The sequence below is a fragment of the Leptonychotes weddellii genome, chromosome 4 (assembly GCF_054177405.1).
Source record: "Leptonychotes weddellii isolate Sample4059 chromosome 4, ASM5417740v2, whole genome shotgun sequence".
Classification (NCBI taxonomy): Eukaryota; Metazoa; Chordata; class Mammalia; order Carnivora; family Phocidae; genus Leptonychotes; species Leptonychotes weddellii.
This window is the reverse complement of record NC_138372.1, coordinates 113,342,214-113,367,627: the sequence shown is the minus strand read 5'-3', so window position 1 is coordinate 113,367,627 and position 25,414 is coordinate 113,342,214. Positions and strand designations below refer to the sequence as shown.

At 37.5% G+C, this 25,414-nt stretch overlaps 1 pseudogene; it reads right to left on the bottom strand.

Annotated features, from left to right (window-relative positions):
• LOC102732866 (tRNA (guanine(6)-N(2))-methyltransferase THUMP3 pseudogene) lies at positions 1-24,663 on the bottom strand (annotated as a pseudogene).
• Positions 24,664-25,414: the final 751 nt, after the last annotated feature.

Sequence of the window (25,414 nt, the reverse complement as noted above, 5' to 3'; positions counted from 1 at the left end):
CCTTGTCACATGTTTTCAATTCTCACTGCCTGGAATACCACTTAGTTAATGTTGCCTAATTCTCTAATTTTCTTATCTTTGTTCTTCTATTTCTCCATCTTTTTGTCTTTTGGGGAGATTGCCTCAACCTATACTTCCCATCCTCCTGTTGATTTTGTGCATATGTAGGAGATAGGATCTACTATTTAAGAGATTGTTGCTCTCTCAATACTCCTTGTTTAGAGCATCTTTTAAAAAAATTTTTAATGTTATTTTCTTTCTTTTTTTCATTACTGAAAGAAAAATGAATTTGCTTTTAATCAAAAAGCTTATTGCTCCCATGCTCCGTTTATCAGTGTATTTGCTACTGTTTATACATAGACATGTTCTATACTAATCGTAAACGATCTTTGCAGTTCCTTTAATGAATTCAGTCCTCTATTTCAGTTCTGTGTACTAATCTGAATAACAGATGCCTCTTTTCATTTTCAAGGCAGATGGCAAACTTTCCTATAGGTCTCGTGAGATTTCACCTTGTCCTGGACTTTGGTTTTTAAGGATGAGGTAATGAAATATTGAGCAGCTAAACAGTGAAGCTCCCCAGGCAATGGGACATGGCCTCAGATGCTCTCATGTCCTCTGCCTTCCCTTTAGGCCAGGGGAAATTTCTACCTGCCACAGTGGAAAACAGGAACTGTTCTAAAACCTGAAAACAAACTGTTCTAAACCCAAATCCCAGAGCATTTCAGTAGGCTTTTCTCTGGGCATTTTTGAAGCATTTTAAGGAAAATACTAAATGCCCAGCTACCTCTTCAGAACAGATCTAAAGAAAAGCTCTGCTTCCTCATACGATATTTTTCAATCCCATCATGTAACGTTCATATCTTTTGCTAACCAGGGTAAAGAGCCTTAGGCCAGTTTAAATAGTGCAAACTGCACTTTGGTTAATGCTAGTTTTCTCAGTTCTTCGTGCTGACATTTCCAGTGTTGGGAAGTACCAATACTGCATTCTTTGCATTACCAGAGAGTTCCTCTTTCTCCATCTTCTGAAGGATAATCAACAGCTTGGAATGGATGTTTCAGAACACAAACTGCTGCAGGAAGACCCTCTATGTTGCCCAGAGAGTAGATGCCTTTTGCCAGATGTGTCTCATTAAAGATAATGCCCTGGTAGAGCATTTCCGGTCTCGGTAAGCAGTAGAGCCTGGCCCATCTCAGGTCCACAGATACAGTTCATCTCTGTAAGCAAGCTGGATAAAGGTTACAGTTTCTCTTCTGGGAGGCCATCATTTTTCCAAATGGCATATCTGTTACAGTAATATCAACAGAGCCAGGTCTCAGTGGTGAATTAGAGATAGATATCCCACTGAACAGCATCTACGGACAATCCCCAGGATGGTTTGCCTTCTTTAATTTGGCTCTTGGTCAATCACGAAGAGATATGACGTGCCACCCTCCCTATTAACAGCCAATCTATTATTATCACCAGCTTCTGTAACCCCCTCTCTTGGTATTGCCCCTGTTCCATACATCCCATCAACTATCCTATCAGTAGTTTGAGGAACACAGAGCCTGAGCACCCCGTAGGTGAGAGCAGATCTGAGTTGTAGGTCCAAAATGTGAGATGTTTCTTTGGTGGAGACTCTCTTCTGTCAATGCAATGCTTGCAATGATTTGATTATCATGGATTTTCGAAAGAGTTTCCATATCAAAATTGGTCATGTCAACTTTCCACTTAAATTAATCCTGAACAGCACCCCTAGAATTTCTTGCAGCCTGATTTGAGGTACAGCACTGTTTCTCTCCTTTCTGCATACGACTCTAAACTTTAACACTTGATGATTAGTTTCCCCTTTTGAACTTTCATAAGTCTCATCTTTGCAAGATGCCAAGTCAGAATCTACTAATGTTGGTATCTCTTCAATAGCTGGATTTTCATCAGAGTCGAAGACATGTGAATCTAAGCCAGTGTTAGCAAACTCTTTTAACATCTTTGTCTTCTGTTTTGTCTCCTCATTCATTACCAATTTTACCTTTACTCGAATTCTTATTATCCTTTTGTAATTTTTTCCTTGAAACTGGCTTTAATTTTTCATATCTTTTAAGGGTCTGAGCATGGGAATTTCCAGGCAATTCTTCAAAATCCTTTAGAACTTCTGTTTCTTTGAACTGGTAATCTTCAAACTCCTGAACAACCACAAATAAGCTATCAACTGATTTCAGACAATAGACCTGAGCCAGGCTTTCCACCAAAATGCCAAAACACATCTCACTTCATTTCTGCAGTTTGCACGATGATCAGTTTCTCTCTCACTTAATCTGCAGCTGTCTGCACAAAACCAGTAAGTAGTGTGGCTCCACTCATGACCTGGAGGTGCTCAGACTTACTTGTGAGACTACTTCCTGTCATGAATGTTCACATCCAAGAGTTGGTCAGTGGTTTCTTGAACATCAGACCTGCTGGCAGTTCTTCCAAGATCCCTAACTTTCCTGCCAACACAGACCCTTCCAGTTCCAGCCCAGCAGGCCCGTGCACCCCAATGCTATGTTTTCTCTTCTCTCTCAAGATGTTGGGTATAGAACTTTTTCAAAAAATTTATTAGCAAAATATTGGAACAAAGCAAAACTGAAAGAATTTTAGAATGAATGCCAATATACCCATCACCTAGATTCTAGCATCAACATTTTACTATACTTGCTTTTTCAGATATTTATTCCTACATTGATACATTGCATGTTTTATGTATTTTAAAATAACTTGCAGACAAATGTATGTCCCCCTAGGTACTTCAGCCTTCCTGTCATTAACTAGAGTTCAATATTTGTTTTTTTTTCTTTTGATATAAAATTTACATACAATGTAATTCACAAATTTTTCTGAGTTCTGAAAAGTACAAATACTTGTATAACCCAAAGCCTGTCATTATAGAACATCACTATCATCCCAGAAAGATCTTTCATGCCCTTTCTAATTACTGATACTAATCCCACCCTGAAACCACTGTTCAAATTTTCTTCCATCATTGACTGATTTTGACTGTTTTAAAACTTCATAAAAATTAAATAATAGAGTATGTACAATTTTTGTCTGGCTTCTTTTGCTCAACATAATGTTTTTGAGATTTAATCATACTCTTCCTTGACAATGTTGATTCTTTTTATTGCTGAGTAATATTCCATTATATGAATATGCTCTACCTTGTTTATCCATTCTCCTATTTTAGGATATCTGGGATACTTTTCACTTTGGACTATTATGAATAAAGCTGATTTGAATATTTTTGTATAAGTCTTTTTATGTGCATATGTGCTTTTATTTCTCCTAAATAAATACCTAGAGATGGAATTATTGGACCATCGGTTAATGTATATTTAGTTTTACAAGGAAATGCTAGATCTTTTGCCATAATACTTGTCACATTTGACATTCCCAACAACAATTTATGAGATTTCCAGTGGCTGTACATCCTTACCGAAATTTGGTATTGATAATCTTTCTAATTTTATTTTTCTGATGTATATGTAGTGGTATGTCTATGTAGTCTTAACGTGCATTACCCAGATGACTAACAATATTGGCCACATTTTCATATGCCTGTTGATGTGTCTATTCAATTCAACTATTTTGTTTTTATTATTCAATTGTGGGAGTTCTTTATAAACCTTGCATCCCAGTCCTTTGTCAGATACATGTTTTACAATACATATTTTCTTCAAATCTGTGGCATGCCTCTTCAGCTTATTTTTATTTATTTATTTTTAAAGATTTTATTTATTTATTTATTTATTTATTTATTTATTTATTTATTTTAGAGAGAGGGCACAAGCAGGGGGAGGAAAAAAGGGAGAGGAGCAGAGAGGGAGGGAGAGGAAGGTTGAAAGAATCTTAAGCAGATTCAATGCTGAGCACAGAGCCTGCCATGGGCTCAATCTCACGACCCTGAGATCATGACCTGAGCCGAAACCAAGAGTGGGACACTTAACCAGCTGAGCCACCCAGGTGCCCCAACTCTTCAGTTTATTAATAATGTCTTTTGTTAAGTAGTTTTTAATTGACACGTTGAACTAATCAATTTTTTCTATTATGATGATTGCTTTACATTTCAGAACTTTGCTTTTCACAGATCACAAAGATACTATCCTATGTTTCCCTTTAAAAGCTTTATGGTTTTCTTCTTCATTATTATTCAGTTCAAAATATTTTGTAATTTCTTTGGTGATTTCTTCACTAAAGAAATGAGAAAGGTTTTCTATAATTTCAGTGATTTTCCGAGATGTTACGTTGTTATTGATTTCCAATTTAAATCTGTTATGTTCAGATAACATATCTTGTATTCTTTCAATCCTTTTAAATATATTTAAGACTTGTTGGAAGATCCAACATATTATCTATCTCAGTGAACATATCGGGTACACTTGAAAAGCGTATGTATTATGCAACTAGTTATTGAGTGTAGTGTTCTATAAATATCATTTAGGTCAAGATGTTGATAGTTTGTTCATATCCATCTATATCTTTTTTTAAAAAAAAACATATTTACTTATTTATTTTAGAGGCAGGGGGAGGGACAGGAGGAGAGGGAGAGAGAATGCTGAAGCAGACTCTGAGCTGAGCGTGAAACCGGACTTGGGGGTCTGTCCCAGGACCCTGAGATCATGTCCTGAGTCTAAATCAAAAGTTGGCTCCTTAACAGACTGAGCCACCCAGCCACCCCAGATACATCTACATCTTTACTGAATTTCTTTAGTTCTATCAATTGCTGAAAAATAGTGTTAAAAAATCTTCATTATGATTATAGAATTGTTTATTTCTCCCTTTGATTCTGTCATTATCTCATGAATTTTGAAGCTGTTATGAGAGAAAACATTTATGAATACTATGTCTTCCTGATGAACTGATTCTCTTGGCATTTGATCTTTTTCTCTCTATGCCGGTATCACACTGTCTTGATTACTGTAGCTTTATAATAAGTATGAAATCAGAAGGCATTAGTCCTCCAACTGTATTCTTTTTCAAATTTATTTTTGCTGTTTTAGGTACTTACATTCCATATGGATTTGAGAGTCAATGTGTCAACTTATGCAAAATAATCTGCTGGGGTTTTGATTGGGATCGTATTGAATCTGTGAGTGAATTCAGGGAGAACTGACATCTTAACAGTATGGAGTCTTCTGACCATGAACAGTGTATCTTTCCATGTGTTTAGGTCTTTCTTAATTTCTCGCAGCAACATCCTTTTCCTTTTCAGAATATAACTCAGAATGGTAATGACAGGCACTATTCCTAGCTCTGTGTGAGTACCAGGCACTGTTCCCTCCAAATCCTTTCTGATCATTCTCTCTATGGCCTCACATGGTCTCCTTGCCTCATACATGCACCTATCAGTTCTCTGCTCACCCTAAAGAGGACCCTCTGCAATCTCCAGGAATCTCTCTCTGTAACTCTTCCCTCTTTAATATTCTGTCTTACAAACGCTAACTCTTTTGTCTTCCTCAGACTCTCAGCTCTGTCTCATCAACTCAGGGAGACGGCACAACTGGGTTCGTTTTCCATTCAGTGTAACCTGGAAACTCTCTTAAGGCAGTAAGCTGGAGCAGTCGTAGTACTAACCTTATTTCCCATCTCTAGGCATCATTGTCCTTTACTGTCTGATGTCCAGTGTCTTGAAAACTGTTGTTTCATGTATCTTGTTTATTTTTTTGTTGTTGTTTCACATAGGAGGGTAAATCTGGCCCATGTTACTCTGTATTGGCCAGAAGTGGAAGTCACCACCATTATTTTATTTTTTTTTAAATATGTATTTTTAAAAAGATTTATTTATTTTACAGAGAGAGAATGTGAGTTGGGGGGGCAGAAGGAGGGGGAGAGAAGCAGACTCCCCACTGAGTACGGAGAGCAACTGTGATCTCACCACCCTGAGATCATAACCTGGGCCAAAATCAAGAGTTGGATGCTTATCCGACTAAGCCATCCAGGCGCCATGCACAACCATTATTTTTCACATATTTTTTTCTCTCCTGTGCTTTCTCTGTTTTCCTTCTGGGACTCAATTACACTTATATATTAGACATTTTTCATATTGTCTCACAAGTTCCTGAGGTGCTCATCCTTTTTCCCCCTTTTTCTCCTACTTCTTCAGATTAGACAAATTCTACTGATTTGTCTTCAAGGTTACTTGCCTTTTCTTCTGCCACCTCCATTTTGCCAAATCCATTCACTGAATTTTAACTTCAAATATTATACTTCATATTCTAGAATTTTCATTTAAACTTATTTCTCTGCTGAGAATTTCTATTTGTTCATCTGTTATGAGTGCATTTTCCTTTACTTTATTCAGCATAGTTGTAAAATTCATTTTTAAATCCTGCCCGCTGTTTCCAACATCTGGGTCATTTTTGGGACTCAGTCTTTCCTTGTCCTCTCTTCTTTTGAGAGTGGGTAACATTTTTCTATTCTTCTTTGCTGAGTAATTCAGTACTGTAGCCTCACATCATGAATTCTATAATTTAGAGACTCTGAGTTCTTCCTTCAAAATGGTTTAATTTTGTTTTGATTAACTTGGTTGGTCTCCTACTAAACTCTGCTGCTTGGAGTCTGTTATACATATGCATGGATAAGGTTCGACCAGGGATCAAACAAAGCTTTTCAAAGCTTAAACACAGAATTAGAGGATTTCCCTCCCTTTCTCTCACGTTTTCAGGATTTCCTCCAAGACTCCCTAGTGTGTCTGGTAGCTCTGTTCTCATTTCTTCAGGACAGGAAAAGTATATGTTTTCTCTCATGATCTTAGCCACTCAAAGTGGTGCCAACTTCGGGCTGCTCTTAGGTTAAAACCATTTTGAAAAGGAGGGTCCCTTCTTCCAAATGCCATCTTCTCTCCCAAATCTGCCTGCTTTTATTCACTCATTAGTTAGCGAGGTAGTTGTTTGTCATATTTTGTCAGTGGAAAAGAAGTGGTGCCCCCAGTAATTTATTTATTTATTTATTTATTAAAGATTTTTTATTTATTTGACAGAGAGAGAGACAGCGAGAGAGGGAACACAAGCAGGGGGAGTGGGAGAGGGAGAAGCAGGCTTCCCGCTGAGCAGGGAGCCCGATGTGGGACTCGATCCCAGGACCCTGAGACCATGACCTGAGCCGAAGGCAGACGCCTAATGACTGAGCCATCCAGGCGCGCCCCCCCCCAGTAATTTATTTTTGAAGTTTTCTACATTCTCTCTTTTCTCCTGAAGATGTCCTATTATTCATTTGGGTCCCTTTCTTTCACATTAAAACTGTTCTTAAGGAATCCTTGGTTGCACTTTCTTTCTTAATAGTAACACACCGAAAGGCAGATTACAAGATCCACACTGGTGGCTGTACTTAGTGAGTGGCAGACTTTCCCTAAAGCTAACTTTGCCAAGATGTTTTCATTATTTTGATGGTGGACCCTCAAATGTGCATATTCACATGTTTTTTCTTTGGGGCTGGTCAGTTATATGGTCAAATATCTTAGAAATCATTTTCATACCAAAAATCTTTCAATTGAGTGGTTGTCAATCATATAGACATAGATCTTTAATACAATTCCTTCTTCAAATATAATGCATATGCTTTATTTATACTCTCGTGCTTTTCTCAGTGAACACTTGCCTATTGACTGAATTAAATATTTCAGTTTAAATATTTAAAAAAAAGACAAGCAGAACTCCCTCAAATCTTAAAAGTTTGGTTTAAGTGCTGGATGATGGCATCATATTTCAATCACCCTTTATTTTCATTGAGACTTTATTTCATCCCCAGTAAGAGAGGCTTCTTTGTCACATGTATTCTGTTATAGCCATCCAAAACTATTTATATTCTGTCAAACAGATCTTTCTGACTTCTCCAGACATACCCAGTCTGACTTCTTCACCCTTTTTATGCTTAACAGAAGCATTGCATCTACCTCTATTGAAATACTTACTGATTTCTGTTTTCGTAACTTTGTTTATATGTCTCCCTTACTAGTTTGTGAATTCTATGTAGTCAGGGACTCAGATGATTTTATGAAACCATCTTACCAACTAACAGCATCTCCACCATTGACCAAAGAGGTCCACACCAATCACATTCGGTACTCTCTTGTAAGAATCAGATTGCCCCAGATGAGAACTTATACTTTTATTTTGGAATAGCTTTTAGTTAAAAAAATACATACACACATGTGTGTGTTCATGTGTGTACATATATGTGTGTCATTATCAGTATTTTAGGAGAGTATTAACTAAAGCTATTTTATATTCAAGTATTTAAAATTCTAAGTTATGATAACTTAGAGTGCCTCATCCTGTAAACTCAAATGTATGCATTACAGGTAGCCCAGAGTCTGTTCTCCTTTTATCTACTATGATTTTTGCTGTGAAATTTAATACGAGAGAGATGGTTGTTTCTGTAGTGAATTTGCAATATGTTTCCATTTAGAAATACTGTGTATTCATGTGTGCAGGGTGTCAGCTGGATAAATATTTAGAACAGCTTTTTAGGTATTATAAATTTTACACAATAATAGAGATGGAATCACTACTTATAAAATAATCTGTGGAAGCTTATCTTCCAATTATAAGTGACAAACCCCAGGCCTGGCATATAGAGTGAGCCCTGAACAGTACTTTTTCCAGATCTTTGTGTTACTAAACGGTTTGCAGGAGAACCCAGCAGCTGTTGTGTGAATCTGATGAAGCATTAGGAAAAAATATTCTCTGAGTAAATTTAGCTTAAAATTCTATAGAATTTTTTGAGGTTTGTGAAGATGCAATATCTCATCGCTATAAGAAATGTGACATGATAAAAAAACAAATGCTTTTACAGATGTAGTAAGACTGCATTAAGCAGCGACTTCAGCCATCCTGGAATTAAATGCAAGACAAATTATAAATGAATCTATCTTCACTTTAAATGTATCGAGTGTAAGTTTCACAACACTCAAATGAAATACTTCTCTGAAAATAAGTGTGCCACTAATTTCCTGAGAATTTTTATGAATTTTCTCACCCCAGATGTGAAGAAAATGAATATTTAAAACCATGAGAATGTTTACCTAGCCAGATGGAATCTGGAGAATCAAAGAAACAGGAAAAAATGATAAAAGGTGATCAAAACAACTATAACATGCTGAAGTTTTGTACTGGTGAACCGGAGGCAGGATTGGGGGTGGTTAACCATGGCCGTGTCCTTGACGGCAACCCCCTTGAGACTGACTGTGCATCGCTGAGCTGGGTGTGGGGAGGGCAGCTTTCCCCCATCAAGTCCCACAGGGAAGGACTTTGCAGTAGCCTATCGTGGGACCTGAAAGATCTCATATAAAATTTTGACCTGAAGCTGGATTCCCCCAAATGTCAATCTAAATAATTGGTATTCAATTAAAATATTCTCTTGTAAGGAATAGCTCCATCTGACCTCATCTACAAAAAAAAAAAAAAAGAGAGAGAGAATTCAAGGTGAGATAGGTGATTCAATAAGTTACACAGATCAGTTTATAGCCTGGTAGTTAATATTGAGCTCAGTAGATCATTACCATATTTTCAGATATTTGGTTTCAACTTTTAATTCAAATTCACTCATTTAAATATTAAAATAATAACAACCCCCACACAAAAATAGTCAATTGATCTCTGACAAAGGTGCAAGAACAATTCAATGGAAAAAGAATAGTCTTTTCATAATTGATACCGGTACAATTCCACATCCATATGCAAAAAGAAAAAAAAATTAAAAATGAACCTGACACAGACCTTATACCTGTCTTGGAAACTTATTCAAAATGGATTATAGACCTAAATATCAATTTAAAAATATGAAACTTCTAGAAGAAAACATAGGAGAAAACCTACAGAATCTAGTGGATTAGTTTGCTAGGGTAGCCAAAGCAAAATACCACAGACTGGGGGGCTTAAATGACAGAAATTTATTTTCTCACAGTGCTGGAAGCTGGGAGTCCCAGAACAGGTATTGGTAGGTTTGGATTCTCCTGAAGCCTCTCTTTGGGTAGCAGATGGTTGTCTCCACACTGTGACTTCCTGTGGTTGTCTCTCTGTATGCATGTATCCCTAGTGTCTCTTCCTCTTCTTAGAAAGATGACAGTCACATTAGAGTAGGGCTCCAACCTAAAATCCAAAAAACTGACAATACCAATTTCTGGCAAGGATGCAGAGCAATAGGAGCTCTTATTAATTTCTGCTGAGAATGCAAAATGATGCAGCCACTTGGAAGACCATTTGGCAGTTTCTTTCAAAGCTAAACATAGTTTTACCATATGATCCAACAATTGTACCCCTAAGTATGTACCCAACTGATTTGAAGATTTATGTCCACAAAAAACCTTTGTCCAAATGTTTATAGCATCTTTATTCATAATTTCCAAAAACTAGAATTAAAATGTTCTTCAGTCCATTCAATGGAATACTATTTAATGATAAAAAGCAATCTGCTATCAAGCATGAAAAGACTTGGATGAATCTTTTTTTTTTTTTAAAGATTTTATTTATTTATTTGAGAGAGAGAGAATGAGAGAGAGCACATGAGAGGGGGGAGGGTCAGAGGGAGAAGCAGACTCCCCACCGAGCAGGGAGCCTGATGCGGGACTCGATTCCGGGACTCCAGGGTCATGACCTGAGTGGAAGGCAGTCGCTCAACCGACTGAACCACCCAGGCGCCCAAGACTTGGATGAATCTTAAATACATATTGCTCAGTGAAAAAGCCAGTCTAAAAAAGTTACATACTTTATGGTCCCAATTATATGATATTCTGGAAAAGTCAAAACTATAGAGACAGTAAACACCTGAGGGGTTGGGTTTGGATTGGGGATGGGGAGGGTTGAATTAGTGAAGCACAGAAGATTTATTTAAGGCAGTGAAGCTATTCTTTATGATATATAATGCTGGGCATATGATACTATGGGTTTGTCAAAACCTATTAGAACTTTACATCCCAAAGAACAAACCTTAACTTATGCAGATTTTAGAAAATAATTTAGACAGTTCAGAGATCTCAGAATGAAATGCAGATGCTGACAAACAATCTGACTGAATTGTTAAATGAATCAAACAAGGAGGCCATTAGACTGAGGTGGCTTTAATGCCTTAGCAGCCCATGTAAGCAAACCAAAATCGAAGCCTGAAATGCCTCAAGGTTAAGGAATCAAAACCTAAGGACAACCAATCACAAACAGCCAACTAGGCTTTCCCAAAGAAGGCAACTGCATCAGCAACAGTCAATCAAATCATTTCCTTGCTTTGCTTCAGCCTCATGTCTAGACAAGTCTTTCCCCTGGCTCCTGTTGGTGGAGCACTTCCAACCACTTCCGGTTCGGCACGACCCAATTCCAATTGATTTTGCTCAAAGAAACTCTTAAAATGTTTAATAAGCCTCAGTTTAACAGTTGTGCAAATGTATGACACAACCTCACTGGGGGGAATGAAAGGTATGAAACAAGCAAAATGGGGTAAAGGTGCTGACCTGAATACCTTTGGAAATTAATAGTCTGTAGGCCCAAAGGCAAAGGGACCTCTACAAAAGCACTGTACTCTGTTAATAAAGTTATTTCCCACAGGATGCAGGTAATCAATTCTGAAACCCGAGTAGATCCTTGAACAGATACTTCTCCAAAGAAGATATATGGGAGGCAATTCAACACATAAAGTGATGTTGAATGTCACTAGCCATAGGGGAAATGCACCACAGCACACACATTAGAGTGGCCCAAATCAACGTTACTCACCAGCGGGCCTGGGTGGCGCAGTTGGTTAAACATCCGACTCCCGGTTTTAGCTCCGGTGATAATCTCAGGGTCGTGAGACTGAGCCCCGAATGGGGCCCCACACTCAGCCCGGAGTCTGCTTCAGATTCTCTCCCCCTCTCCCTCTGCCCCTCCTGCTTGTGCTCTCTCTCTAAAATAAATAAGTCCTTAGAAATAAATAAATATGGGCGCCTGGGTGGCTCAGTGGGTTAAGCGTCTGCCTCAGCTCAGTTTATGATCCTGGGGTCATGGGATCAAGCTCCGTGGGGGGGGCGGGGGAGGGGTGGGTCCCCGCTCAGTGGGGAATCTGCTTCTCCCTCTCCCTCTACCCCTCTCCTCCTCCCCGACCCGTGCTCTCTTTCTCCGTCTCAAACAAATAAATAAAATCTTTAAAAAATAAATAAGTAAATAAATAAAATTACTCACCAAACCAAAGGCTGGTGAGAATACAAAGCAGCTGGAACACTCCTATAGTGTTGGTGAGAAGGCAAAATAATATAAGCACTCTGGAAAACTGACTCTTTTCCATGAGGTTAAACATAGACTTAACCGGATGCCAAGATTCCCTCTCTTGGATATTTACCCTAGAAGAATGAAACATTTTGCTCACACACAAACCTGTATGCAAATATTTATAGCGACACTACTACAATTGCCAAAATCTGGAAACAGATTGAATATCCTTCACTGGATGAATCAATAAACACACTGTTGTCCCTCATACAATGGGATACTACTCAGCAATAAGAAGAATGAGATTTTAAAATTTGGCTTCAGTTTAATTAGTGTTAATTTTAGCTTTAAAAGCTGATATTTGATTCGGTTAATGAAAAATTTTAAAGTATGTTTGGAACAACTTGGGTACATGAATATTCTTTTTCAGCTGTGAATCTTATAACATCTAAATACAGATGAAATACATTTGATAAAATTTAACTTTCAAATCAAGATGTGTTGTAAATGTAAAATTATAATTGGATTTTGAGCCCTCATTCTAAATCAAGATAAAATATATTACTCATTTTTATGTGGATTGCATTTTAAAATGACAAGATTTTGGATTTATTTGGTTAAATAAAAATCTTATTAAAATTAAAAAATAATAATGACATGAATAGCCGTGTAAGTTATTATGTAGTGAATATAATAAGGATGCATGAAAGAATGAAACAATAGTGAAAAATCACAGAGTGCTAAAGGGCTTTGGGAAGATACAGGAGATAAGAGAAGGATTTAAAAGGGAAGATGAGTGCAATTAGCCCACCACAATGACGTTGGTGCTGAACTGATTAATTTAGGCTCTGAGGTTCCACTCACCAAGTACTAAACTAATTTTTATTTTAATAAATTGGTCTATGGAGATCATTGAGATTAGCATCTTTTAAAGTTAATGAAGGGGAGGCTTCTAAACGTTTCTGTGTGCTCCTTCAATAAATTGCCATGTTCCTTCAGAGGGAGAAGTTGAATTAGTTAGGAGGTGACGAATTAACAATTTAAAGGTGTAAAACCAATTCTCAAGGTCAATGCTTTGTGTTATGTGGGTCAAATTTTGCCAATTTATAAGAAGGGAATTTAGGTTACTCTAAGATTTAACTTCACATATGCATTTTCATTGTTTGGAGGCACCCCTTTATCTCTTTGTTTTCCTAGAATGAAGACTTTTTGCTTTTGGGTTGAGTAAACACAATAGTGCCGTCTGGTCTTAGAATCTCTTCCTGTCCCTTGTTTAAGCCAGAATGGCATTCTGATACCTCATTTATTATTACAGGCATTCTTTGCCAGTATATACAGTGCATATGATGAGATTCAAAGTTCAAGTCAAATTTTAAAATGGGTGTTTTTGTCTGTTTCTCTGTAATAATAAGAATATTTCCTTCAGATATATGTTTTTTAACCAGTGATTAAATCCCTCTCACTTTTCCAGATTCTGATAGAAGACAGTCTGTGTCCCGGTTAATAGAGCTGGGAAAAATACAAGGACAGAAGAGAGGCAAGTAGTGGATTTAGTATTTATTAGCTTTTTCTTCTGTATAACTAAATAATGGCTCTGACACTCTGTTCTCTTCAATGCTTCCCAGATCAGGACAGGGTCAAGGAAGGCTGTCAGACACATGCAGAAACCTTAATATGATTTATTCATGCATGCATAAGGTGAGTCTCCCACTCTCCTGATTACCCATGCCATGTGAAAAATTTCCTAGTTGTTTCTATTTCCCCCTATAGAAAAGATTTAACCAAACACACAGACTCCAAGAATAATACGGTCAAGATATATCTTTTTTTCTTTCAGTTTTTTAATATCAGTAATAGGTTTCATTTGATTATATGAGAACATTTAAACATTGCTATAATGCATGAAGTTATTTCTATACTCTGTGTCATTACATTTTTAAGGCTTTGTATTGAAAATTAATGGTTCATTTGGTTTTTAAAATGAAACTAAAAATTAAGTAAAACCAGTTAATCTAATAATAATGAAAAGGAAGATGACAAATATTCTCAGATATTTGTTTTATTGTTATTATTTTTTGAAGCAATGAAAAAGCCCTGTATATTTAAACAAGAGTAAAAAAAAAAATGAAGTATTAGACTCTCTGATATCTGGACTCCAATTAAACTTCTAAAAACTGCTTATCCTATTTCTCCAATTAAACCAGATGGTTCTGCTCATTATTCTCTAGAACCTGGGCACTTTTACTCAAATCATTCCCTGGGTTAAATATCTGCCCCCCCAACCCCCCCCCTTGAAATGTAAATCTTTGAAGCCTGGCTCCCGTGGCACCTCACCCGACAGTCTCTCCCTCTCCTGGATCTACACCCACACCCACAGTACACACTGGTGCCGCACATCCATTCTAATTGGTTAGCTATATCTTTTTATTCACTGGAAATCATGCTATGTCGATTTTTAACTTTTAAAGTCTTACTTCTGCTGCCCATTATTAATTCAATGAATATTCATTGAGTCTCTGCTCTAGACACTGGGAATAAACAGTGCATAAAAATCAGCTCAGTTAGAAATTAAAAAAAAAAAATCAGCCCGGTGTTTCCCCTCATGGAACTTATACTCTAGCATTCATTCACATATTGGACAACATTCGGATTCTAATATGTCTCAGTAATTACATTTATACAGGTATAGATCTTATGACTGTAACTGTATTTCAAACACTTCTAGGATTGTCTCAATCATTGTGCCCAACATAATGTGCAGAATAGAGCTTACAAAAACAGTCAAAGAAAACTGGAAGAATCTTTGGAGATTAAAAAAAAAAAAAAAAGTTGACTTACAGAAGAGAATATTAACAGGGAGAGAAAGTGCCAAGCCTAAAGTCACATGGTGAAACATTCCAAGCAAGTACTGGTTGATTTGATAAACCTGAAGAAATCTCTGGTTCAAACTCTCATGAGAATCTTTGTCAAACCATCTCCCTCATTGGCTGGTTTACATTTTTCATGTCCTCAGTAGTTTATTTGGTAACAGATTTTCAGAGACATATTTTCAATGAATCTCTCTATTTTTACAAATGGGAAAATGAGCCAGGAGACAATTTGACAGTTTGATTTGTTCAAGAACGTATCAGCTGACTATAGACAAGCAACAGCAATACATAAACTATAACTTGTATTTTTTTTGTTTTTTTTTTACAAGGCAGTGAGCAGAGGCATAACTTGCACTGATGAAAAACAAAGGCAAACTTGATTAATCAAAACATAGTTGTGAAATAAAATAGAGTGCAAAAACAGACACACACACACACAGAAAGCCATCTGATTTTGAAGTATAACCCTCATACATTTTAAAATGCATGCTTTTGGTCAGTGTAGAACTTCTAGCCCAGATACGATGGCATATACTTCATTTCTCTCTGCTCCTCCTGACTTAGTAAGATTATAAACCCCAGAAAGGATGCAATAGGCAACCAAAAGACAACTCTGAAAGGCCGCAAGAGGAAGGAGAACTGGTTTGGGACCCCAATGGCTGGAGGAATAACATAGCTGCTGCTTCCCACAGTTAACAGAAGAAAGTCACCCAGGTCTGGTGTTTCTGACACCCGGTCTCACAACAGAAGGAACAGCTCAGGTAGGTTTGTTTCTCCCCTGAACTGGAGTCTCACCGACACCACCAGCCAAAACCAAAAACTGAGAGCCTGGATGATTTAAGTGGCCAGGGAAAGGGTTCAAATTACAAATGCCCAGCTGCAAGAATAGTAACCAAAAAGCTCAGCGATATTCTGAGTTTTGTTTTTGAACATGTTTTGAGCCATGATTCTTCTCACCGTATATCAGAAATTTACATGATTTGATTGGAGGTTACAGAGATGAGTATTCCACTTGTTTCCCTATTTTGAGGTCTTTTTCATCCCGGCTTTACTTGGGGACATCTCTACAATATGTCATAGTATTCAAAAGCTAAGGACTGAAATGCCCAATGATTGCTTGGCAGTGAAGGCTCTCCCCACTCTCTCAGGGTACTTCTATGTGGAAACCTGCCAACATGGCCAGCAAATATTGGATTGTGCTTGTGTTGACTATTGTGTTTCCAACATAATTATTTTTTGGAATTGATTTGTAGCACCACTAGGAAATCCTGTCATAGAACTCCACGTTTTTTGTTGCACCTACATTAAACTTTAATGAATATAATAGAAGGAAATTGGCCCTGTGATTTAAGACAATAGCAGGAGTCAAAATTTGTGAGTTTACAGGTGCTCTTTCAGTGGATATATGAAGCTAAAAGTTCTGAAATTTTGTTGCTGGTGTGTGAATTTCTGTTAATTTTAAAATACTTGTCCCTGTCTTTAAGATTTTTTCTGTAATAACACAAATTGCATGCTTCTGTTTTACCTAAGTAATCCTAGAATTGGGAATTTATGGACTTTTTTGTTCCCATGGATTGTTTTTGTGCTTAAAACCAAAGGGAAGAAATAAATGAAGAGAAAAAAATAGCTAGAGTCTAGAGGAAAACACATGCATAAATGAGTTAAGTGATTTACCTTTGAGTCTTCTATTCATTAAGTTTCCTCTGAAAGTCATACCTGATATTTTCCCATTTAGTTAGGTTAATATCAAGTCGTAATGTAATATTATCCTTCGTTACCCATACGGCTAACCCTTTTAGCCAAAACTATCAAGATGATATGAACAAAATTACTTTAGTTAAAATGGTCTCATGTCAGGCAAAAGCCATTTTCCCCAAAGATCAGACTTGAGAAAATAGAGCGGAGGTGAGGCAATTTGGAGTTATTAAATATTTCAGATGCTAGATTCAAGATCCAAATGATCAGAGTCTTACTTTCTGCATTACACATTGTCCAAATTAAGGCTGAAAGTAATTCAGCTTTCATGACAGGTAAAAGCAATTCAACTTATCAGTTCTGATGAGAGGGAGAATAAAAGGGTTAAAAATGATCAAAGCAGGGGCACCTGGGTGGCTCAGTCAGTTAAGTGTCTGGCTCTTGATTTGGGCTCAGGTCATGATCTCAGGGTCGTGAGATCGAGCCCCACATTGGGCTCTGTGCTGAGCGTGGGGCCTGCTTAAGATTCTCTCTCTCCTTCTTTCTCTGCCCCTCCCCACCTCGCTCTCTCTCTCTCAAAAAAAAGATTAAAATAGAAATAACAATGGTAATGAAAATTAGATTTTACTGGCAGCTTATGGGACTTGCCTTGCATTAAATACTTCACATGTTTAAATAATTATGAACCTTATAACATAAGTGATACGTTAATTCTCAGTTTACAGAGATGTTGAAACTAAAGTTTAAAGAGTATACTCAAGGACATAGAGCTTTAGGTGGCAATGCTGGGTCTTGACCTCAGAGCCATCTAGCCTTGGAGTACATTATTCTGTCGTCCCAGTAATGAAGATGTAATGATTGATAACTTTATAGCTTTATCTACATTATTCATTCAACACTCCCTATGTGCCAGTCACTCGGTAGACAGTATGTTTTCTAAATCTAGAGAAGATATAATTCAATTTCAAGAACCTGCTGTTGAACAGAACAGACAGTAGCTATGCAAATATAATGAGCATCAGAAACATATCAACAAAAGGAAATGATTTAGAGTAAGAGGAGACATGTGAACTCGAATTACAATTCCAGTATCAGTTGTAATTTATTTCTGGTAAATTTATGAAGATCCAGGGCTCTCCTAAAAGATTGTCCAATCTTTCTAGGATTGGTTGCTTGATCTTGGCACTGTCTCAGGATTATCAAATTTGGGGTGCTGATTTATGCTAACCCAACTCTCAAGGACTGGAAGTCTAAATCACAATTGTAGTTTTTAATTTATATAGAAAATTTTATTTACCAAAACATAAGAATTTCCATTTCTGATTATCATTTTTTTTCCTCTCTGCTGAAACACTATATTTGAGGCTAAATTGATGGAATGTTGTAAGTTTAATCATGGAGCCTGGGCAGAGAGTCATTGCTCTGATTTGAGTCTTCAGTGATATCATACTCCTCTCATGCATCCTATATCCCATAGAAGAAAGCCAGACTTTGCATGAACTTGTCAAAATACCTCATCATGCTGAGACACACAGACAAAAAAGTGCCATTTGTTTCACCTCAAAGTCGACTAACCAACCTCTAACTGAGATAGTCTTTCTAAAACTATGCTAATACTCTTCATAAGGTAGTCTACAACCCCATCAGGTGTGATGTTACCATCTTATAACAATTAGTTGTTATACCCCCTTTATGATCATGAAATGCATAGAAATAAAGCCAAACTTCATCCATATTTTAAAATAAAGACTTGTTTTCATATACAGTATATTAACAGAAAATTTGAGGTATGGTAAGGCCAACAGATCTGGAGACAATTGTGACTGAAAAGCTTGTTCCTCACAGTTCCCAAGAGAGGGCCACACAGGGAAGCACCGGTGTTGGTCAGGAGGCAGAGGAAAGTGGGAGGTGGGGAACTGTGGGCCAGAGTCTTTATTATAGTTTCCACAGGAAGGAACAGGTGAGGCAAGGTAAGCAGATTTAGGCCTGGCTAGTTTGCATGATTTCCAGACTCCAGAGCATAGGGGCTGCCCCTCATTGTGTGGTAAATGGCCCTGGGGTGATTAGAGCAGGTGGATAGTGGCCTGACGTGTGAGAACCTATAAAGGAGATGATTGGGGTGTAGCCCCAGGATTGGTTGGTTTGTATTTTGAAAAGCATGACTTCAGGCAAACTGTTTACTACCTCTAGAGATTGGCTAACCCTTTGAGGGGCAATGTCAATAGGGTCAGCAAGTCCCCAGATGTCACAACGTTATAACACGTTGAACGAAATGAAAAGACATGATTTATACGACATTATACCCTAAATCTATTAAAGGAATTGATCTGTAATATGCATTTCAATAGACAGATGCTCAGGCATGACTACACTAGAAGATGTAATGAAGAGATCCGATCTTTGCATGAATACGTAGAATCACTACAGAAATGACACGAGAGCAGACGATGCTGGTGGGGGTTTTCCTTGATTACTTCTTTGTGTAGGTTTATTTTTCCTTTTTGAGATTAAAAAATCCTAATTGGCATTGTAACCAGGGGACTGCCTTCCCCAAATGGTGAACAATTCTTAGGAAAAAAATACAATTCTCCTTCAACTTGTATGGTAATGACATTTCTTGAAATTTCAGTATATATTTAAGAATAAACTGTTCAGGGGCGCCTGGGTGGCTCAGTCGTTAAGCGTCTGCTTTCAGCTCAGGTGACGATCCCAGGGTCCTGGGCTGGAGCCCCAAGGTGTCGGTCTCCCTGCTCAGCGGGAAGCCTGCTTCTCCCTCTCCCACTCCCCCTGCTTGTGTTCCCTCTCTCGCTGTGTCTCTCTCTGTCAAATAAATAAATAAAATCTTTAAAAAAAAGAAAGAATAAACTGTTCAAAACCACTTTGAGTCTATATGTAAAAATGAGTTAGGTTTTAGGCTTAGATAATTATAGCTTTTCTTCTATGTTTATGCCAATAGGGACACGGGAAGAAATGTCCAACGTAAGAAAATTCTTGGTTTTTCCCACGCATGGCACTGACTAGCATTCCTAGCACCAGTCCATTAGATACAGTGGTACAGTCAGTTCTCCAGGAATGTGACAGACTTCTAAAAACACCTGTCATGCAAAACTGTGCAATTAAAAAACCACAGGGCTTATGACAGGGGAAAATGGAGTTAGAGGCACAACACTCAAATGTTTTGTCAGCAACATGTTAAAAACAAAACAGAACAAATCATTGAAACCTAATAAAAATGGTAGCAAAATTTTATGTGTGTTCAACGTTAGTAAATATATAACTTCTAGGGTGAATATGGCACTTTACCTTGCCAAAGACCTGGAGTTTGCTTGGGGAAGTGGGGCTTGGAAAGGCTTCAGCTTGCAATTATTGTGAAGTGATGAAAGAAAGGTTTTCTGAAAGTGTGAGGAGTGGGGGGAATTGTAATATCAAATGCAGACAGGTATGACTCATCGTCCTCCTGTTGGTGATCTCTCTCAGCCTTCATTCCTGGGGCATGTCTTTTTGCCTTCTAGATGTAGATCTTTTGGAGCATGTGCTTGTAATAGATACCAACCTCACCGAAATTGAAAATTTGATTCAATGTATAACCTTAGTCTTCAATTCATGTCAATTAATGTCCACCTCATTGCTGGAAATTTTTTTCCAGCTTTCCTGTCTGCATTGAGAGCTTTACCTGGCAGTGGAAGACTTTGGAAATTGTAGTGATGTGGGAAACTCCTAAACCCGACACTAATAGCACCAAAAGGATCCTTAGAAGTATTGATGATTTCCATCAGGGTCCTCTAGTGCTTTCTCTTTTGTAAGCACTACTTGGTATTTTGAACTAGAATTCTTAAACAGATTTAGGTTGCACAAGTGTTTTTGTTTTGTTTTATATATGACATTTCACAAATACAAAAAAATAAGAAAACATAACTTCATAGGATAACACATGGTGAGCTGAGGTAGCTGGTAGATGTTTGGGGAGAAAGAGAGAGAGAGAGAGAGTGTGTGTGTGTGTTGTGGGGTGGAAAACTTTTTTCTTCTTCCCTTTTAGGTTCTTTGGCTGGTCTGATAAATAAATTGACATAAGTCAGATGAGCAGGGGAAAAACAAATTTCATATGTACATGAGCCCCAATAAAACATGAGACTCCCCAGCAGTCAGGTAATTGAGATTTATGTACCATCCTGAGTTAAGGAGAAGGATATAGGGGTCTGGGGCTTCAAAAGGGAGGGAGATAATTTACAGGAAAAGGAAAAGAGCTAATGTCTGATAAATGTTTGCCTTGTCATGCAGATAAGTCTTTCTGGAGACAAAATGTTCTCTCTGCTAATAGCTCTCTTCCTGTAACAGGCCACCTATCTTGATTCTTTTAGGCAGTTAGTGGGGAGGCAAAAAGCTCTTCCTTAGTCTCATGGGCCCTTCTAGTCTTCAGCTCAAAATAATCCATGTGTGAAGTGGCACATTCTGGGGTGGTGTATTCTGCTCCCCCCCAGTGCGTGTGTATTTTGTGTTTCCCCACACAGTTGGGTTCATCTGGGTGCAGTTCTCTGCATTCACCTTAGTGCTTCCTATGGATGAAATTTTGCAAAAAGCAAACTCAAAATTCGCCTTATGCTCAGCTTGTTCCCTAATATATTAATTGCCTTGGAACAAATTCACAGGTTCAACACAAGCATTATAGCAGAAGTGACTGCACATTCAATCATTGCTGTAAGAGAAAACATCCCACAAACCTTTTCAACGGCCCTCTGGGAATGAGAACCGCTGTTACATTTCTTCATAATTCTGGTTGGGCAAGTGATATCTCTAGAGTCTTTTTGTCACGCTGATGTCACGTATTAGTTTAACTCATTTACACTGCTCTCAGAGCTGCCGACACATACCAAGCTATATCAGAGCACAGAAAAGGGGAAAAATTAACTCAGTTGTGAAAGACCAGAGAAACCTGAACAATGAAGATGAGATGAGTCATGAATAGTGAACATTCTCCAGGCAGCCTGAACAAAGGCCCTAAGGCATGATTTTATTGAACAGGGAGTAGCAAGGAGTTGAATTTGTTAGAATGTGGACTGTATTGAGGGAGTGGCAGGGAAGGACTTGGGAAATTCTTTGCTATGCTAATAAGTTTGGGCTTTATTCTTGGGTGATAGCCAACCATCAAAACTTGCAAGCAGGAGAAAGACATTCTCCGTGTGCATTTGGAAAGAATTAGCTGTAGCAACAGACTGAGGCTATTCCTGCAAAGCTTGGTGGGACGATGTTCTCAATCTATTGCAACCATCAGCAAAGGTTCTCAACAAATGCAAAGTATAAACTGGAGCAAAGGCAAGCATGTGTTTTTAAAAAAAAATTATGGAAAAAAATAATTGCTACTCTTTGTTAAGTAATTACTGTATGCCAGGCAGCATCTTGTGCCCTCCAGCATTTTGTTTTTAAATCCTCATAACATCCATATGAGTTTGATCTCATTTGATCATATTGTTACCTCTGTTTTACAGGTAAAAGACTAAGACAGCACAGTTTAATTAATTTGCCAAAAATTATGCAGTTGGAAAGTGGCATATCAAGGATTGGGCCCATGATCTGTGACCCCCAGAGCCTTCTCCCTGGTCATTACCTAGAGCTGCTTTTGTTCAAAACAGCAGTAGTTCCTAAAGAAGCATGATCCAGGAAGAGAGGGGCTACATAAATAGTCTTCCTCTGTGCGGAACTGGTCCGACCAGTTTATGCCAATTCGGGCAACATAATTACTAAGAGTAACCGTAAACCTTTTCACTCTCAAAGGTGTTCCAGTTTGTGGGGAACAAAGCAGATGAAGATAAACTCTTTTGAGGTTCTTGTATCATTCAGGAATTGGTACAAGTATTTACTTAAGGTACAGTCCAATAAGTCAAGGATGCATTTGGAAATGCATATTCAACCATTGAAAGCACAAAAAAATAGTACTAAAAATTAACAGTAGAGAAAAAAGGGTAATAATAAAAAATACTTGATTAATCCAAAAGAAGTCAGTAAAAGAGAAATTAACAACATCAAAGAAAGGACAGATGGAACTAGTGGAAAACAAACAGCAAGAAAATAGAATTAAACCAACTGTATCAACACTTAAAGTGTAAGTAGATTAAACCCTCAAAAGGCAAAAATTATTATACTGGATAAAAAAATGAAAACAAGATTCAACTTGCACTTCAAATATATACCTTCATTATAAAGACACCACTAGGTTAAAAGTAAGCACCAAACTATTGGCGCAAGAATGGGCAAGAAAGGGAACTTGAAGAAATGATGATGTTCTTTTTTTTTTTTTTAAGATTTTATTTATTTATTTGACAGAGAGAGACACAGCGAGAGAGGGAACACAAGCAGGGGGAGTGGCAGAGGGAGAAGCAGGCTCCCCGCTGAGCAGGGAGCCCGATGTGGGGCTCAGTCCCAGGACTCTAGGATCATGACCTGAGCCGAAGGCAGACGCTTAACGACTGAGCCACCCAGGCGCCCCGAAATGATGATGTTCTAAGAAGACAGCTCTGAGGAATGAGAAAGGGAGTTTGGTAGAAAAAAAATAAGAGCTTTCCATTTAACCTTGAAGGCCAGTTTGAACTTGCAGCTCACAAATTTTCAGAACTCATGTCTCCAATAAAAAGTCAATTAAAAATACTGCTATAAAGAGAAAGTTAAGGATGCAAAGTTAAATTAAGACATAATGAAAATATTTTTGCTAAAAATCCAAGACTGGAAACTGGGGCTTCTAACTAAGATAGGTAATATGTTCCCTGATACTATGTTACTCAAACATTTTACAATTAATTTTAAAGAGAACCATTTCTGATCACATTGTCACACATCCAACTGTAACTGTTCTTAATGAAACCACCTCACAAGAAAACATACAACAAGCAGTTTACTCAATCTAGTTTTATAACAGCCATATCATTAAACACATAAAAGAATTTTGCAGTTGCTTAATAATAAGGAATTTATGCTTTCTTAGAGATAAAAGCATTATCTGGGTTGACAATTAGTTTCCCATCATTCCTCATATAAACAATCAAAGTTAACTGAATTATATTTCAGAAAATATTTCAGTCCTGACAGCATTTTAAAATGTTTCAGTTAAAGGCATTAAAAATTTCATAGCTTGTACATATAAGTTGCTATAATTTATCCACATAGCATATATTAATTAAATTACCACAATTATAGGGATTTTTATGTTGGTTGGAGGCAATAATCCGTTTCCTAAAAGGTTTCCTTTCTTCAAGGGAGAAATTAGAGAACTAGATCATTTCTCTTCTGTGAGCTCAGATATGTTTCACGTGGAGCATATTACAAAAAGAACATATTACAAATCTGCACATGTTGGATATTCACTGTGTGTTACTGGCTGGACACCCTGATCCACCATCAGTTAAGCATGGGCTTAATATTAAAAGTTGACCTTACCTTAGGCTTTTGACCTCAGATAGAAAGATGTAAAACACTCCACTCGGAAGCATTTAAGAATATTGCTTCTTTCTTGTGTTGGAAAACAGCTATTGACAGCACAGTCAAAAGAATAGCTATAAGCCCTGTTTGTACATAGAATTCATCTTCTGATTTGTGGTTGTTTGTACTTAGTGACTATCCTTTTGATTTGTGGCTGTTTATAGAGCTATTACTGTTTATACTATGTCCACTTCTCAGTGCTGAACTAAGTACATCGATTTCTGACTCTTTAGTTTAAGATTATCTCCCTGAAGTTGTTTTCCAGGACCTCATGGCTTGATTTGGAAGTCTTCTTCATGGGCAAAAGTGGAAGCTCAAAAAAGAGGTGGTTCCCCAGTGTCCTGTCCCAGAAATCAGGAACAATGGAGACCGAGAAAGGCTGAGGATGGCGGAGTCCAGGCTGGGAGTGGTCATCTTGGAAAAGGGGGTAGCAGATTGCCATGGTGGTGTGGGATTAAGGAGCACCTCTCTTAGCATCTGGGTGGTGTTTCATTTTGTGTCAGGGCTGGTACTGCACTCTGTGTCCCAGCCTTTCCTGAAGGTCTTGGCATTCTTTGTAATTTGATTCCCAGCTCAGAGCAATACCGAGGATTGTATAAACTGGATAAGAGCAATTTGTGGTTGCTCATCACTCTCTTGCTGAGGACAGAAAGACAGCCCATTGCCACAAATCGACCAGATTCTGAAGGACAACACTATCAGGCTGAACCAACAGAAAGAACACCCTCCACACCACTGCTATGAATAACACAAAACCAAACTAAACAGAAATTCAAAATAATTAAGTTCCATTTGAATTATATCTTTATATGAAAATCAAATAGCATCTCTTTTGTTTATAACTTAGGGGCCAAAGATATTGTGTGAGTTTAACAATGATACTCATACTCAAATTAACATGTGCATATATACAATAATAAAGTCCATTTTCCAGCCAAGAATGCCTATGGAAACGTTCTTAGTTATGATATCATTTAATTTTAACTTTGGCAAATGTATTTTTAAACATTTCAAAAATAAATTCAGTATTCAAATTATATACATAATATAATTACTACAATTATTTAATTTAATTAATTAATTAATTAATTTTTAATTTTATTATGTTATGTGAGTCACCATACAATACATCATTAGTTTTTGATGTGGTGATCCACGATCCATTGTTTTCGTATAACAGCCAGTGCTCCATG